The sequence below is a fragment of the Phalacrocorax carbo genome, chromosome 3, assembly GCF_963921805.1.
Source record: "Phalacrocorax carbo chromosome 3, bPhaCar2.1, whole genome shotgun sequence".
NCBI classification, from domain to species: Eukaryota; Metazoa; Chordata; class Aves; order Suliformes; family Phalacrocoracidae; genus Phalacrocorax; species Phalacrocorax carbo.
In genome coordinates this window covers 39,152,096-39,165,447 of record NC_087515.1, presented here as the reverse complement: position 1 = coordinate 39,165,447, position 13,352 = coordinate 39,152,096, and the positions used below count along the sequence as shown (strand labels likewise).

The following is a 13,352-nucleotide window of genomic DNA, read 5'->3' as shown; positions in this document are numbered from 1 at the left end:
ATAAAGTTACTTTGCTTGAAAGGCTACAGTCAACCAAAACTCTGTCATGCAGTACCTGCTGTCACAATACCCTTTTTGCTTGGTCCTAAGGCACTTTTGTAATAAATTACGTCACTACACTTTCTTCTGTAATTTTGTCTTTATTTTAAACCCAGATGTGATTTTCAGTTTATTCTGGACCAGAGCAAGACTTTAGGACTCAACTGACGAAAAAAAATCTTAAAAGGCAATTCAGGTTTGTGCTCACTTGCAGCATCCAACTCTGTTCTGAGTTACCCAGATCCATAACCCCCATTTTCAGCAGAGCTGCCTTGTGTAACATAGCAGAGCGTGACGTTAATGCCACTCACCATCCTTGAGAGAGGTGACATGTCCGTATCTGCCCTGTGGGGAATCTTTGGACAGTACTCCTGGGCCAGGTTGCTTGGACCAGATCTTCTGTTTTGGGGATGTGAACTGTTTGTCTCACCACCATGAAGAGCCCAGAAACAATCAAGCTCATTTGAGAGACACTCCAAATGCTGTAATACTTAAGCAATGGCCAATGATTACAGTTTGCTGTTACCCAAGAAGCTTACTTATTCACTGATAGCAACAGTAGTGTATCCAGCAGTGCAACTGGAAATGGGGTCTGTTGGGGCTGGCTGCTGCACAGACACAGAAAAGAACACAGACATCACTTGTTATATCCTCCAGCATTAGAAGGCTGTAATCCCCTTTTCCAACAAACTTAGTATAAGCGCAAGGGGACAAGCTGGCACTAAAGCCTGCACGGAGTTTGCACGGGTACACCGAACAAAAGGAGAGACATTCTCCCCACCATTTTATTGTCTGTTTATTGAATGTACCTTCAGCTCTGCTGGGTACTTCCCAGCACACAGGCTTAAAATGGAGCCTGTGCTTTTTTTGCTTCATCTCTTCAGAAGCAAATATACTGAGCCATTGATTAGGTTATTTTAGGATCATGGTGCGGTACGATTGCTTGCTGTTATTCTGGCAGTCATTTATCAGGAGCCAGTTATGCACATTTTATAAAGCTCTTAAAAAAACACAGCTACCCAAGAACACTTTGCACAGCACGTTTCAGATGTGTCTTTGTGCACAAGTTGTTTGTGTCTTAGTAGCAGCCAAAGAGCCATTCGGATGTGTTGGTTGCTATAGTAATTACTTTCCTTGGGAGCTAAATAATAGCTTACAGCTCCTGCAGCTCACTGTTGTGTAGGCTGCCTTGAACCAGAGACACTTCCATTTTGTTTTGGAGGGGGCTGGATACTCTACTGTAATATACACTGAGAGACAGACTTTCCTTTCTATGCTCGTGCAGCTAATTTTGAATTTAACCTTTTTAGAGGATGTGTCACAGGTCTAAAGTTTCAAAAATAAAAGCAGCACATGAAATGGTAGGACAGCCTTGTGGCTGAGGTTTTTGATGGGTGTGAAGATCTGGATTTAGTTTCCATTTCTGTTACTGAAAACTGGTAGAAAATGGACTGAAGGTTGTGCTGAGACTGTTTTTCAGTGCTGTGGGCCCTCAGAGCAATAGGTTGGGGGCTTACAGGGGTTTTAAAAGCACCTAAGCAAGTCAAGCAGGAACGTGACAAGGAGGACAGCTCTGTGTCATTCAACTTTTTTTTTAATGAAGTAACTGCTGTATGGACCTGCAGCTCTGGAGAAAGTAAGGGGTCTCACTGCAGACAAAAGAGCCTTTCAGAGCAATCCTGCAGCTGGCAGACACCAGCTCCCCCCTCCATCTCCAGGCACAGAACATTTCTGTGTGACATTTTAAATTGCAGTCCTGTGGGCTGTGGGGCTTTTGCTTGAAAGGGCACTGTGCAGAAGCATTTCCCAGCAGTAGGACAGCCCCGTGCTCATGGCTCTGCATGGTCATGAAGGAGGCACCAAACAGGAAGATCTGTAAGTTGTTTTGGGCTCCTGGCCTGATGAGCCAGGGATTTTTGTGCAGCTTGCAGCCAGGTGGGATGACATGGCACGGCACTTCTGGTATCTGCCAAGGAAGCAGAAGAGAGGCAGGGGCACACGAAATGATTGGACAGATTATCCTCCTGCATTAAGATGCAGCTGCAGGGTGACTGTAGCTCAGATTCATGACTCACAGGGGTTGACCTACATAGGGTCCCAGCACCAGCAACAAGTACCACTTCGGTTTTGCAGACAGAGACCAGCAAAAGGGGAGTAGGATATAAAAAAGGGCTCAGAGAAGAGGGCATGAGGAGCTAGAATGAAAGGAGAGAGAAAACAAATAGGGAAAGTGTTTTGCCTCACAGTGCTGTCCTAGAAAATTCGCTCTCAGATGTGTACCCAGCTGCATCGGCAACAGGCAGGGAGATGCCAAACAGAGATAAAAGAACTACATCATCTGCTAAAGGCTGTGAACACAAACAGTTCCTGTTTGAATAACAGCAACATACAGGAAGGGAAGGTGTTTGGGGAAACCAAGCAGGACAAAACTGGGCCTTCAGATGTGAGGGGCGTGTGCTTGGCTTGCAGTCAGCAGGTGATAAAGAACTTATTTCACACATGTAGATGTGCAGATCCACCTCTCCCCCTCCAAATTTAAGCATAGCATACACACAGGTTTTGTGCCTACACAACTCTGCTGATGAAGTGTAATGCTTTACCAACAGACTTAAAAGCAGCCTAGCGGGGAGTTATATGAGCAGCCCCCTTCTCCCCAGGCAATGCTGGATAAAGCACCCTTTGGCATGCCCACATGTTTCTACATGAGGCTTGTATCTAACGTCACTGGTGCAGCTAAAGCCAGGTGATTTTTCTATGGAGTAACAGCCCTGGAAAGCCAAGGGTGATGCTGACCTTGCAGTAAACGGCTGTCCAGGACTGCTCTTATGACCAAGCCACAGCCCCTGCACTTGCACTTATACCCTGGAGCCCCGTGGAGGCAGGGAGAGCCTCTGCATGCTGGGTGTGGGGTGCTCAGCCTGCCTGTCCCTCCAGACCTGGGCAGACACGTTGACACCCAGCCCACAGCTGATACCTGCCTGGTTGGTGGTCAAGAGGACATGGTTTGGTGTTCCCAGGCCCTCATCCCCTCACAGTGTGGATGTAGCCAAGATTACTTGTGTAGCGCCTCTAAGGATAATGCCTAAAGATCACAGAAATCCCAGGGTAAGACAGGATGATAGACTTCATCAAGGAGGACCCTGAAAAAAAATACACAGGAAATCCAGAAATGCTTCATTGCAAGGACTCATGGCTCTTTATATTTTTTTTTCGATTTTTTTTTTAATTAGAGAGCCAAACTTCTAATTCACAACAGTCCAATTGTGCAGGCTTCAGCTATGAGAATCATTAAAGTGTCTGTTCTGTATTAAACGTGTTGTGATGTTTCAATTTTATTATCTGAGAATTTCCTATGGCCATTTTATAAAGCTCTTGGGCTAAGTTTTCTGCTATTGTATAAAAAAATTTGGCTGCATTTTTAGCCTGGTGAATTGTGATGTACCAAAATCTTAAAATTGTTACAGAGCACTCCAGTAAAAAACAATATTTAATATGTAAAATCCTAAATACAAGGGGGAAAAAAAGTATTTCTCTGGCAAGAAGCTTTAAGAAACAAAAAAGTAAATCAAAAGGCATATGAAGATAAAATTTCACAAGCAATCCAATGTATAACCTGATTCTACAGATTATTGGCTGTTTTGAAACATACTACGTGTATCCACTGTGGCCAATACCTGCAGTTTTAGCAGAGTAACAAACTTTGTTTCTTTACCAAAAACAGAGTCAAATGTGGGATAATCTTGGCTTTCCTTAAACAGGAAATCTGCAGTTGTCACGGGGACTTAAAATCATAATTAAAAATATGATCCAAGTATGAGATAGTCTCAAGTTACCACAAAGCAAACCAAAATAATTCAGACTATTTTAACCACAAAAAAATTACTTCTGATTTTTAAGCCATGGTTTGGAGGGAGCAGGACAGGGCTAATTAATGAGTTTTGATTTCTGGGATGGGCTGTACTGGTATTCCTGGACCACTAGATTTTTCTTTGGGTTAATTTGGGAGTAATTTTTTTTATTAATTATTTGATATTTGACATTTGTAATGAGCTGCTAATGATTCAGAACATGCACTTTAGGTAGGTTTGTTATATTAAAAGCAAAAGCTGCAGCTACATTAAGAACTTGGGAGAGGCTGCAAAAAACTTCCTCTACTGGAGAACTAGTTTGTGCTAGATAAGTATTCTTGCTGGCATATATTATGATTTCTTCTCAGCAGCAACTCTTTTCAGCACAGACATCATAAGATGAGGAAAAAAATCTTGAAAGTTTGCTCACACATATCATTAAAATGACTTATCTTACATCAATGTATGGTAGGTGGCATGTCTACATGTGTGGCTCAGCTGGACAATGCATGAATGCTCCTGTGAAGTGGAGTGTGAAAAGATGAAGTGTGTCACCGAAGAAAGTGTATCAAGGACACCCTAAGGATGTGCTTCATCAAGTGCAACTTCCTAGCCAAGTCACTGGAGCTCTTAAAGAGTCAGCAATGATGCTCCACAGACCTTATTTGTATACACAGTATTTCCTCAGGCAGGGAGATTGTGCCAGCCAAAGGAATAGTCGTGGAGTAGCTCAGCTGGTGAATTGTATTGCATTTGTGTAAGAGAAAGCTGACTGCATATAGATACCTACCATGCATTCACTGAGCCTGATTCCTCCACCCCCACCACAATGTTGTCATCTTTGGCTGCCAGCAGCAGCAGCCGCCATTTAGTTGACACAGGTTTAGATGCTGTCAGTTAGGGCAAAGTGAAAGTGGGATGTCGTCTTTTTTTTTTTTCTTTTTTCCTGCTTGTGAAAGCAATAGAAGCAATACTTGGGAACTCTCCCCCTTTGTTCCAGTCAAAATCCTTGTGCTAGTGCCTTGCCTGGGGAGCCTGGAAAGGTGGCAAACGTTATGCTATAGGGAAATTACAAAGGATTTATGTCAAGGCTATTGCAGCTAATTAGGTGAAATGGTACAAAATGTTTTATTTAGCTTTAGCCAGCAGAACATTCTTTGTAATGGGCAAAAATAAGCAGAGACAACATTTTAATGTTAATCAATAAAACTAATCCTCATGTACCACATACGGCACAAGGACATGAGTAAGCAGAACTGCTTTGAGCTTACAAAGTGTTTGTGCTGTACAACCACTCTGGGAGACTAAGCAAATATATCTATAAGGTGTTGGTTTGTGCTCTGGGGAGGTAGCATCTCCAGCCAGCATAAGGGTTCTGCACTGCACCCAGTCTCACCTTGTAGGCATTCTTGCTTACCAGTCAGTTCATAATCCATCACCAATTTGCATTCCTGACACAGCAAGCAAAGCAGTCCAGTGGTGCTGCTCCATTCTCGATGGAAAGAGACAAAGGAGATCAAGATTAGAAATCAAATACAATAACTTGTAAAAAAGCGCCTGGTTCAGACATCCTCTTAGACACTGAGCCTTATGCTCCAGTTAAGTTTTCACCATCAAAGAGCAAGATGCAAACGACGGAACATCAATTAAATTTCAATTTAGAAATGCATATCCTTTCTGGCAGCTCTTCTTCACAGGTGCTTACCAAATGGTGATTCTGGGAAACAACCCCTGCTTCACAAATTGATCACTGCTCACTTTTAGGAACTGTTGCCTCATATAAATCCAGAATTGTGACACACACCCCCTCCTTGGGGGATGTAATGCTTAGGAACAAAAAAAAAAAAACACTTCCAAAATCTCTGCTTTGAAATGGAGTGGCTATTTTAAGAGAGGGAGGACAGTCCTGGTGTCTGGATAGCTATGCCCACAGATGGCAGCTCAGGTTGTAAGCAACAGCCAGAGCTGGCTAAGGGCATGATTTATGTCCATGGGATGGGAAAGCTGTCTCCTTCCTCAGCAGGAGAATCTGCCCCAGGATTATTTTACATGAGCAGCCCTGAGAGTATTATATTGACAGGTAGCCGGAGCCTCTTACCGTGGCAGACCATGTTGGTCAGTCCTCTTTTCTGTCCACACACTAGGACACCCCGATGTCCTGCTCGCACCTCACAATCCTGTGTTCATTTTTCCTGAGCCAGGCAGGACAAGGAAGTTGCCTGTATTTCTTTCACAGCACCTTGCTATGCACAGGGCACAGGCAACGTGCATGTAAATGAACTCCAGGTACACTGCAAAGTCCTTGATTTAATGGCACTAGGGATGAGTGTAGCAGCTGCAGAACTGACTTCAGGCATGGCCAAATGTAGTTTTCTAGGACAGCAAGGCATCCATGGCTCTGCTGCTCATTTCACCTATACCAGAGCCCTGGAGAGACAAGTTAGCCCTGCTGCCAAGAGAGGGTGTGGAATGGCTGCTTTGAGATGCCAACAAAGCACTTCTGTGTGACACATCTGTATAGCACCAGAGCTGTCCACCTCTTCTGGACTTGCCAACAGATCAGCAAGCCACCAGCAAAAAGAAGAAATTTCAGAACTGCCATTATTTTATGCTACAGTCTAGAAGAATCAAAACCAGCACTGGATGGGGATGTGAAAGTGCCATTACAATGTCTTGAAGAAAAAATGGTGTCTAGTATTTATGCAGAGAAAGGCAAATCGAACCAGAGAGAGGAAGTACTGACTAGACAGATGTGTTACACTGTCCATCCAAGAAAGAATGCTGGTAGCCAAACAAATGAAAAAGGTAAAATATCAACAACCCCCACCCCCCTGGGTCCCCATACCTGGGTAAGAGCTGTGACACTAGGACATTTATTTCTGATGCGGCTGCACTAGAGCAAAACAAGTGTAGTGGCTCTGGTCTGCTGGTGCACCTCTGCTGTACTCAGGTCTGAAAAATATCAGAGAATGACCTGTCAGGCTGCCTTTTAATTCTTTTAACAGAGGGAAAGCACGCATGCTGTAGATTACAAAGAAAAAGAATTAAATATGCAAAGTCAAAAGCATACATAATGGAAAATGCCAAGATGAAAGTTGCAAATGCAGGCTGATTTTGTCCCCTCATGCCTAACTTGTTGTGATAAGGACTTTAATTTTAAAGCCATTGATTCATCTGCTCACGGGGCCTCAGCCTTACTTGGTGCACAGGACAGGCAGTGCCCAGGTAGCAAGCAAGGGCTCAGTCTTTGCTTTCCTCCCACTCACGCAGGGAGCCCAGGCCGTGCCCAGAGCACGCTCCTCAGCTCTTCCGCTGGTAAAAGAATGACTTGTTTTCTTCTGAGTATTTTTCACTACCTTAGGGAAGTGCGTCACTGCCATGTGAGGTGAGCAGGTGCTGTAGTCTGCTGCAGAGGTAGAGGACTTATATATAGACAGCTTTTGGACAAATGTATTCTTAATATTTTTCAAGGACCATTTGAAATGCTTAAGGCTTGATTACACAGATGATGCAATTTTACCTCACACTCCGTTCTGAAAAAGAATTTTGAGGTTGCCAGCTCTGCTGTAAGGAAATGAGGAAGAAACAGTGAGTGATTGTAAGCAACTGGTTTAAGTGAATTGCCTAGTATTACACTGATCTGAGGAGAAAGAAAGCAGCATCATCGCTTTTAAACTCTGTGTGCGTGTATGTGTGCACTGACTCTGTATATACAGAAGAGCAGTGGTAATAAACTAAAACACTTGAAAACTTTGTGTCAGGACACCCAGAAGAAAACCTGAGATTTGCCTGTGAGATTTTATGGATCATGCACTTGAACTGGCTACGGCTGGATTGTCCCAGCATGGGAGCATTTACAAATCATGTTTTTCAGTTGCAATCAAAGGAATGAAAATCTTTTTTCAGAAGTACTGACTAGACAGCGGTAAACTTCTCTAAGTTTATTTAGAGAATTAAACTTGGAGTTACTTGGAGTCTGACGCTTTAAGAAACATTAAATCTCACATTATTTGTGATCCTTTTGAAAGTGCTGGTAGTAGTGCAAGGCTATGTAAGGCAATGATTTTAAGTCCTTACTGGTCAGTGGATCTGACCTGTACTACAACTGTTTATTGACCCACGTGCACACCGATTTAGGTATTCAAACCAGTGTCAAACGTGCTGAGCAGTCCTAGTTTCTCTTGACAATAACTAGTGTATTGCATGCTTAGTACTTCTGATTTTTGGCCTCAAAAGGCTTGTAATGAGTACCGAAATGTAGGTGTCTACAAACTACTGGTGACTGAAGAGAGTAGCAAGTAGCAAGGAGCTGTAAGTGCTCTCCAGCCTAGAGGAGAACATGGATAAATCCAAATCAAAATAATAAAAAATTTTATGAGAAAAATTTTCCAGTTCAGTTTGTCCAGGTATGCTTGTGTTTTCACCAGCCCTCTGATGCTGAGGTAGCGGTAACTTCCAGCAGGAGGTCAGAGCACTAATTTCTTAAGCTGTTGAGACTAAATACAAAAAAGAACAAAACCCATACACATTCATGCCTCAGCTTTAGGTAGCGAACACCAGTGGAACCTTCCTTCATATTGCTACATGCCAGACTTCACATTGAACCTGCATGCTATGTCCTACATGTAACTGTGATTCCACTGGCGGTAGGCTCCTGAGTTTTTGGTAAAAGGGGATGAGTCAAAATGATTAACGTGGGAAAACCACACTAATCAGTGCTGTTGGAAGGAAGGCCTTAAGCCTTGAACATGCAAACTCCAGCAACGCAAAACTTCCCAAGAGCTGTCGGCCTCCCATCCAAGTCAGCATCCATCCTTGGTCAGAACAGCTGAGTTTTGGCTGAGCAAGAACTGCAGAATGAAACCCTGCAGCAGCAGAGCCTCCCTTGCCACCAATGTATGCTTACATGAGCCACAGAGGCACCTTTACTGGTAGGGCTCAGGAGGTTGTGCTGCTCCTATCCTATCCTGCTGGCATCCCCCTGTGGCATGCCTTCTGCATTGTACTGTGGCAGAGCAGCTGTGCAGAACTTGCCATTTATAATGACTAGCCCTGTGTTGAAACTACTTTTCCTTTAAAATGTCGTTTTCTTGGTTTTAGTCCTTGACTGAGGCTTCTGCAGTTGCGTGCCCTCAGCTGCAACAGCTTGTGTCAGCAGCAGACACAACATGCCAGAGAGGGAGAACTGTGGCTAGCAGCCCTCATGTCAATGTGTTGAGAAATGTGCTGACATTTTCCCTGCAAGCTGCATGTCTACTTACGATTCTCCTCAAGCTCCAGGAAGGTCCCTGGCACTGGTTTCTATCAATTGTGCATGTGAAAACATGCTACCTGGGGGTGAGACATGATGACATCAGAGAACTGAACACTATAGGAGAACCTTTATGGAAGCAAAAAGTATAAATGAGAAAAAAAATCTAGGCAAAAGCCAGCTTAAGGCTATTAAACAGAAAGGTATGGAAGCAGCTTCTGACTCAGAAGATCTTTAAACCGCTGATGGCTGGAAAGTGGAAAGTATACCTGGGAATTCTCACTCCGTGCATTCCATTTTTTCACGTGTCGCTATATGCACCCACTGCTGGCAGCTCTCCAGTATAGGATGCTTTGGTACCTTTGATCTGACCCATTTTTATGTCACCTCTTGCTGACTCAGCCAAAAAGGGTAGATCAGGTCTTAGCGTAATATCACCCCTAACATGCTCAGCACAGTAATGTGTAATGCCTAAAGGACTAGTTTCACCTCATATTTGACAGTCGTATCCAGACCATTTTTAGGCATTACCTTCTTGTTAATACCCCATTATGAATGTCATTACTGGATCAACTCATGCTAATTAGTTTTCCCTTACGGCCAAGCGAACTAAAACTGTTTCCCATTTTTATTCCAGCTGTTACTTGAATTCCCATGGTATCCAAATACACTGATCTTAGCACTGGAAGTGTAATGTGTTAGCATGGTAAGAAACATTCCTTGTTACAGTGAGCTAATAGCTTAATGTAATATGAATTACAGTAAAGGATGTAAGAAACACCAGGCAGGAAAGGAACAGGAGAGAAAATTGTACTGGTAACAACATGTACTTCCAAACTATGTGCATAATTAGGCGGTTTAAATTTCTACCAGGTTTGGGGATTTTTCTTCACGTCATTGTTCTGCTCTTTATGTAATTATGTGGTTGTACTTTACTGCACAGCAGTAAGTAAATAACACTAATTGCTTTTCTTATTGGAGGGCAGTGTACTGAAAGCATGACTTCTGTTTATCAGCTCCAGGTAATAAAAATTGTATGAAAAGAACTATTTCAGGCAGTATTAGCACCTTTCATCTTTCTATTTTAGACAAAAGAAACAGGTCTGACAAGCAACATAACAGTGAAATCCTTTTGCTGAGTCAGTTTCAAACTTACATAACTGGCATGTATTTCCATATTCCCTCCCTCCTCTTGCACGAAGCACAGACGGAAAGAATGACTGCTCCAAGGCTCCTCACAGTAGCTTAGTGCAGAAGCCTCAATGTCACAACTTAAGTATGAAAAATATCTTAACATCTCCACTGTGGAATAATTAAATACCGCATTAAGTCTGCAAAGCAGGGTCTGCTACCAAGTTACATTGGAGTCCATATGCTGCACAGAAGCATGCTGAAACTTTTCTGTTTCTTGGAACACTCAGTAAATAAGAATTTGGTCAAACAGTAAGTAATTTCCTCATTTTCAGAGAAGCAATTTTAAATACACAGGGGAAAGAAAAAACTAATTATTGCAGCGTTTCAATACCATTTTCTGACTATAACTCTGGTATGTTCTGTGATTTCTCAGGCTGTTATTTTTTGCAACGGTATGGTGTAAATGTCTGCTAAAACCCCAGAGCTCTAGCACATAAAACTAATTTGCTAGAGATTTTGTCTGGCATGTAAGCATTTATGTCCGTAGCAGAAATATTGGTAGTGTGTTTAGAAATAAGTGAAGTGCCAAGAAAAGTAAGTTTAATGTTCACAGATGGCATGTTCCTCATTGACTATTGGAACCTACAACAGATGTATGTATAGCTCCAGCCCTGTGGACTGTATGTTCTCAAAGTTATGAATTTTTGTTAAAAATCAAAAATAGGTACAAGTATAAGAAATACGGACAGAAAAACATAAATTAAGAAACAAAGGGAAAACAAGAAAGTGAGAAACACAGCAAGTTGAGTTAAATCAAATGTCTGTGTTTGTAGACAAGATGATTAGACGAGCTACCTGAGAGATGCAGAATCAAATCATGTCAGGCAGTATGGCAACATGATCAACTGAACCTCCTCCCACTTCTTGGAGGAGTGCCTTTACCAGTGGGTTTCAGGATAACAGAAAATGTTTAAACAGCAAATCATTTGCTTTCTTTTCTAGCTTACAAGTACCATTTCAGGTTGAACAACATGTTTTGTTTGACACAAGAGTGGGGTTTTGAGTTTTTTTTTTCCCCTCACCAAAACAAGAATAACAACATTTATTTTGGCTGTCTTCTGAATTACTTCCCTCCCTCTTATTTGGCTGCTCAACTGAAAAAGCAATTACTCGCACAATCATATATCCATTCTCCATTGACCTACTTTCAGCAGGGTTCCACTCCACATCCACCTTGGTTTGGCAGCCACAGCAGCAGAAACTAATTCAGCTAGAAAGTCCTGTAAGTCACTTATAACATTGAAAGTCGTCTTTCTGTGCCTCCATCCATGAGGAAGTCTTCGCCTGGACAAAGTAGCATGATACAGTTTGGATAGGTGGTCTGCAAGATGGATGGAAAATTTGCTAAAAGGCTGCACTCAGATGGTGGTGATCAATGTTTCGTACTCGGGCTGGCAGCCTGTCACAAGTGGGGTCCCCAGGGATTGACATGCTGTTCATCTTCACAAATGACCTGAATGATGGGATTGAAAGCACCTTCACCAAGTTTGCCGATGACACTGAATGGGGTGGTGAGGTGGACACATGAGAAGGGAGAGCTGTCCTAAAGGGAGACCTGGACAGGCTGGAAGATTGGAGAAGGAAGAACAGCATAAAGTTTAACAAAGGCAAGTACAAAGTCCAGCACGTGGGACAACATAAACAGAGCCCAGTACAGGCTGGGACCTGTGTGGCTGGGGAGCAGCCTTGCTCAAAGGGACCTGGGGGTCCTGGTAGACAAGCTGAACATGAATCAGCAGTGCGCTGCTGCAGCAACAAAGGCAAATCAGATCCTGGGCTGCATCCACAGTGGTATTACTATTACAGGAAGAGAGGCACAATCATCCCACGATTGTCAGACTGTACCTGGAGTACTGTCCCCAGTTCTGGTCCCCATGTTTCAATAAAAACATGGACAGACAGGAGGGCCACAAATATGATCAAAGGTCAGCACAACCTGCCCTGTGAGGAAGGACTGACTTAGGTCTTATCTCCCTTGAGGAGAGATGGCAGGGGAGTGGGGAGGCAGGGGGAGAGTCGGCTCCTCATCACAATATTCCAGTACCGAAAGAGTGGCTACAAAAAGCGTGGTTTTCAAGATGTGTCTGGACAGGGTGATAGATAATCTCATCTAGGCTCTGTCCCACAAAAGGCTGGACCAGATGATCTTTCCAGCTCCCTTCCAGCCTGGGCTGTCTGATGGTTCCATGATTCTATGCAGACAGGCACGGGCTCCAAGAGCCACTTTCAGCAACATCTCCCTAAAAAAGGAAGCCTGAGCAGGCCTGCGTACTGCTTGCATTGCCAGCAAAGAGACCTGTATGCAATGCAGCACAGTCCAACGGGCGCACATTGGCACTGTTACAAACGGTAGTGCCCTGATGGGACACGGTCAGCTGTCCAGGCAGCTCTCCATGCTCACCGAGCTTGTGGGAAGCTGTTTCTCACCCGAGGAAAACCAGACCCCGCCGGCCCACTTGAACCAGCACACGAGCTTCCTCCTTGCGGGCCGGGGGCTGAGGGCTAGATGTGGAGCTAACGGCTGTGGGTGAGGTGGTGCCTCGGGGGCCGCCTCGGGGCTCCCCGAGGGCTGTGTGACCTTGGCCGCTCATGGCTGCACCGTGGCGCGCCGGGGCGCTCACGGGAGACGGGACACACCGCCGCCTTCACCGCCGGCCCGGCCGCTCCCCGCCGCCTTCACCAGCCGGCAGCGCCGAGAAGGAGACAAAGGCGGTGGGGGTGCGAGGGGAGGCGGTCGGCGAGGAAAGGGCTGCCGGCCGGGGAGCTGGGCTGGGCCGGGCCGGGCCGGGCCGGGCCGGGCCCCCCGCACTCTCAGCGCGGCCTCCCACAGGCGCGCGCCCCTGCCCGCTGTTATGCCGTCCAGGGAGCCCCGCGCCGCGCACCCGCCACCTCCCCCTTCCCGAGACCACAGACATCAAAGAGGCAGGGAGAGGACGGAGGGGGCGGTGCCGAGGCAGCCTAGCGGCGCGGTGATGGACGCGGTCGCCGGCCAGTCGCTGCGCCGGCGGCGCCCGATGGGC

At 44.8% G+C, this 13,352-nt stretch overlaps 1 long non-coding RNA gene across 2 annotated transcripts; it reads right to left on the bottom strand.

Moving 5' to 3' along the window:
• Window positions 1–1,133: 1,133 nt before the first annotated feature.
• Window positions 1,134–13,111, bottom strand: LOC135312520 (uncharacterized). 2 transcript variants are annotated; one of them, XR_010372087.1, is made up of 7 exons: window positions 11,478–13,111; window positions 7,408–9,218; window positions 7,244–7,293; window positions 6,733–6,839; window positions 5,305–5,379; window positions 4,678–4,922; window positions 1,134–3,179 (listed from the first exon to the last, which is right to left on the bottom strand). It is a non-coding gene; the product is annotated as an uncharacterized LOC135312520 (long non-coding RNA). The 2 variants fall into 2 exon arrangements; XR_010372088.1 differs by lacking the exon at window positions 4,678–4,922 and having other exon boundaries at window positions 6,733–9,218.
• Window positions 13,112–13,352: the final 241 nt, after the last annotated feature.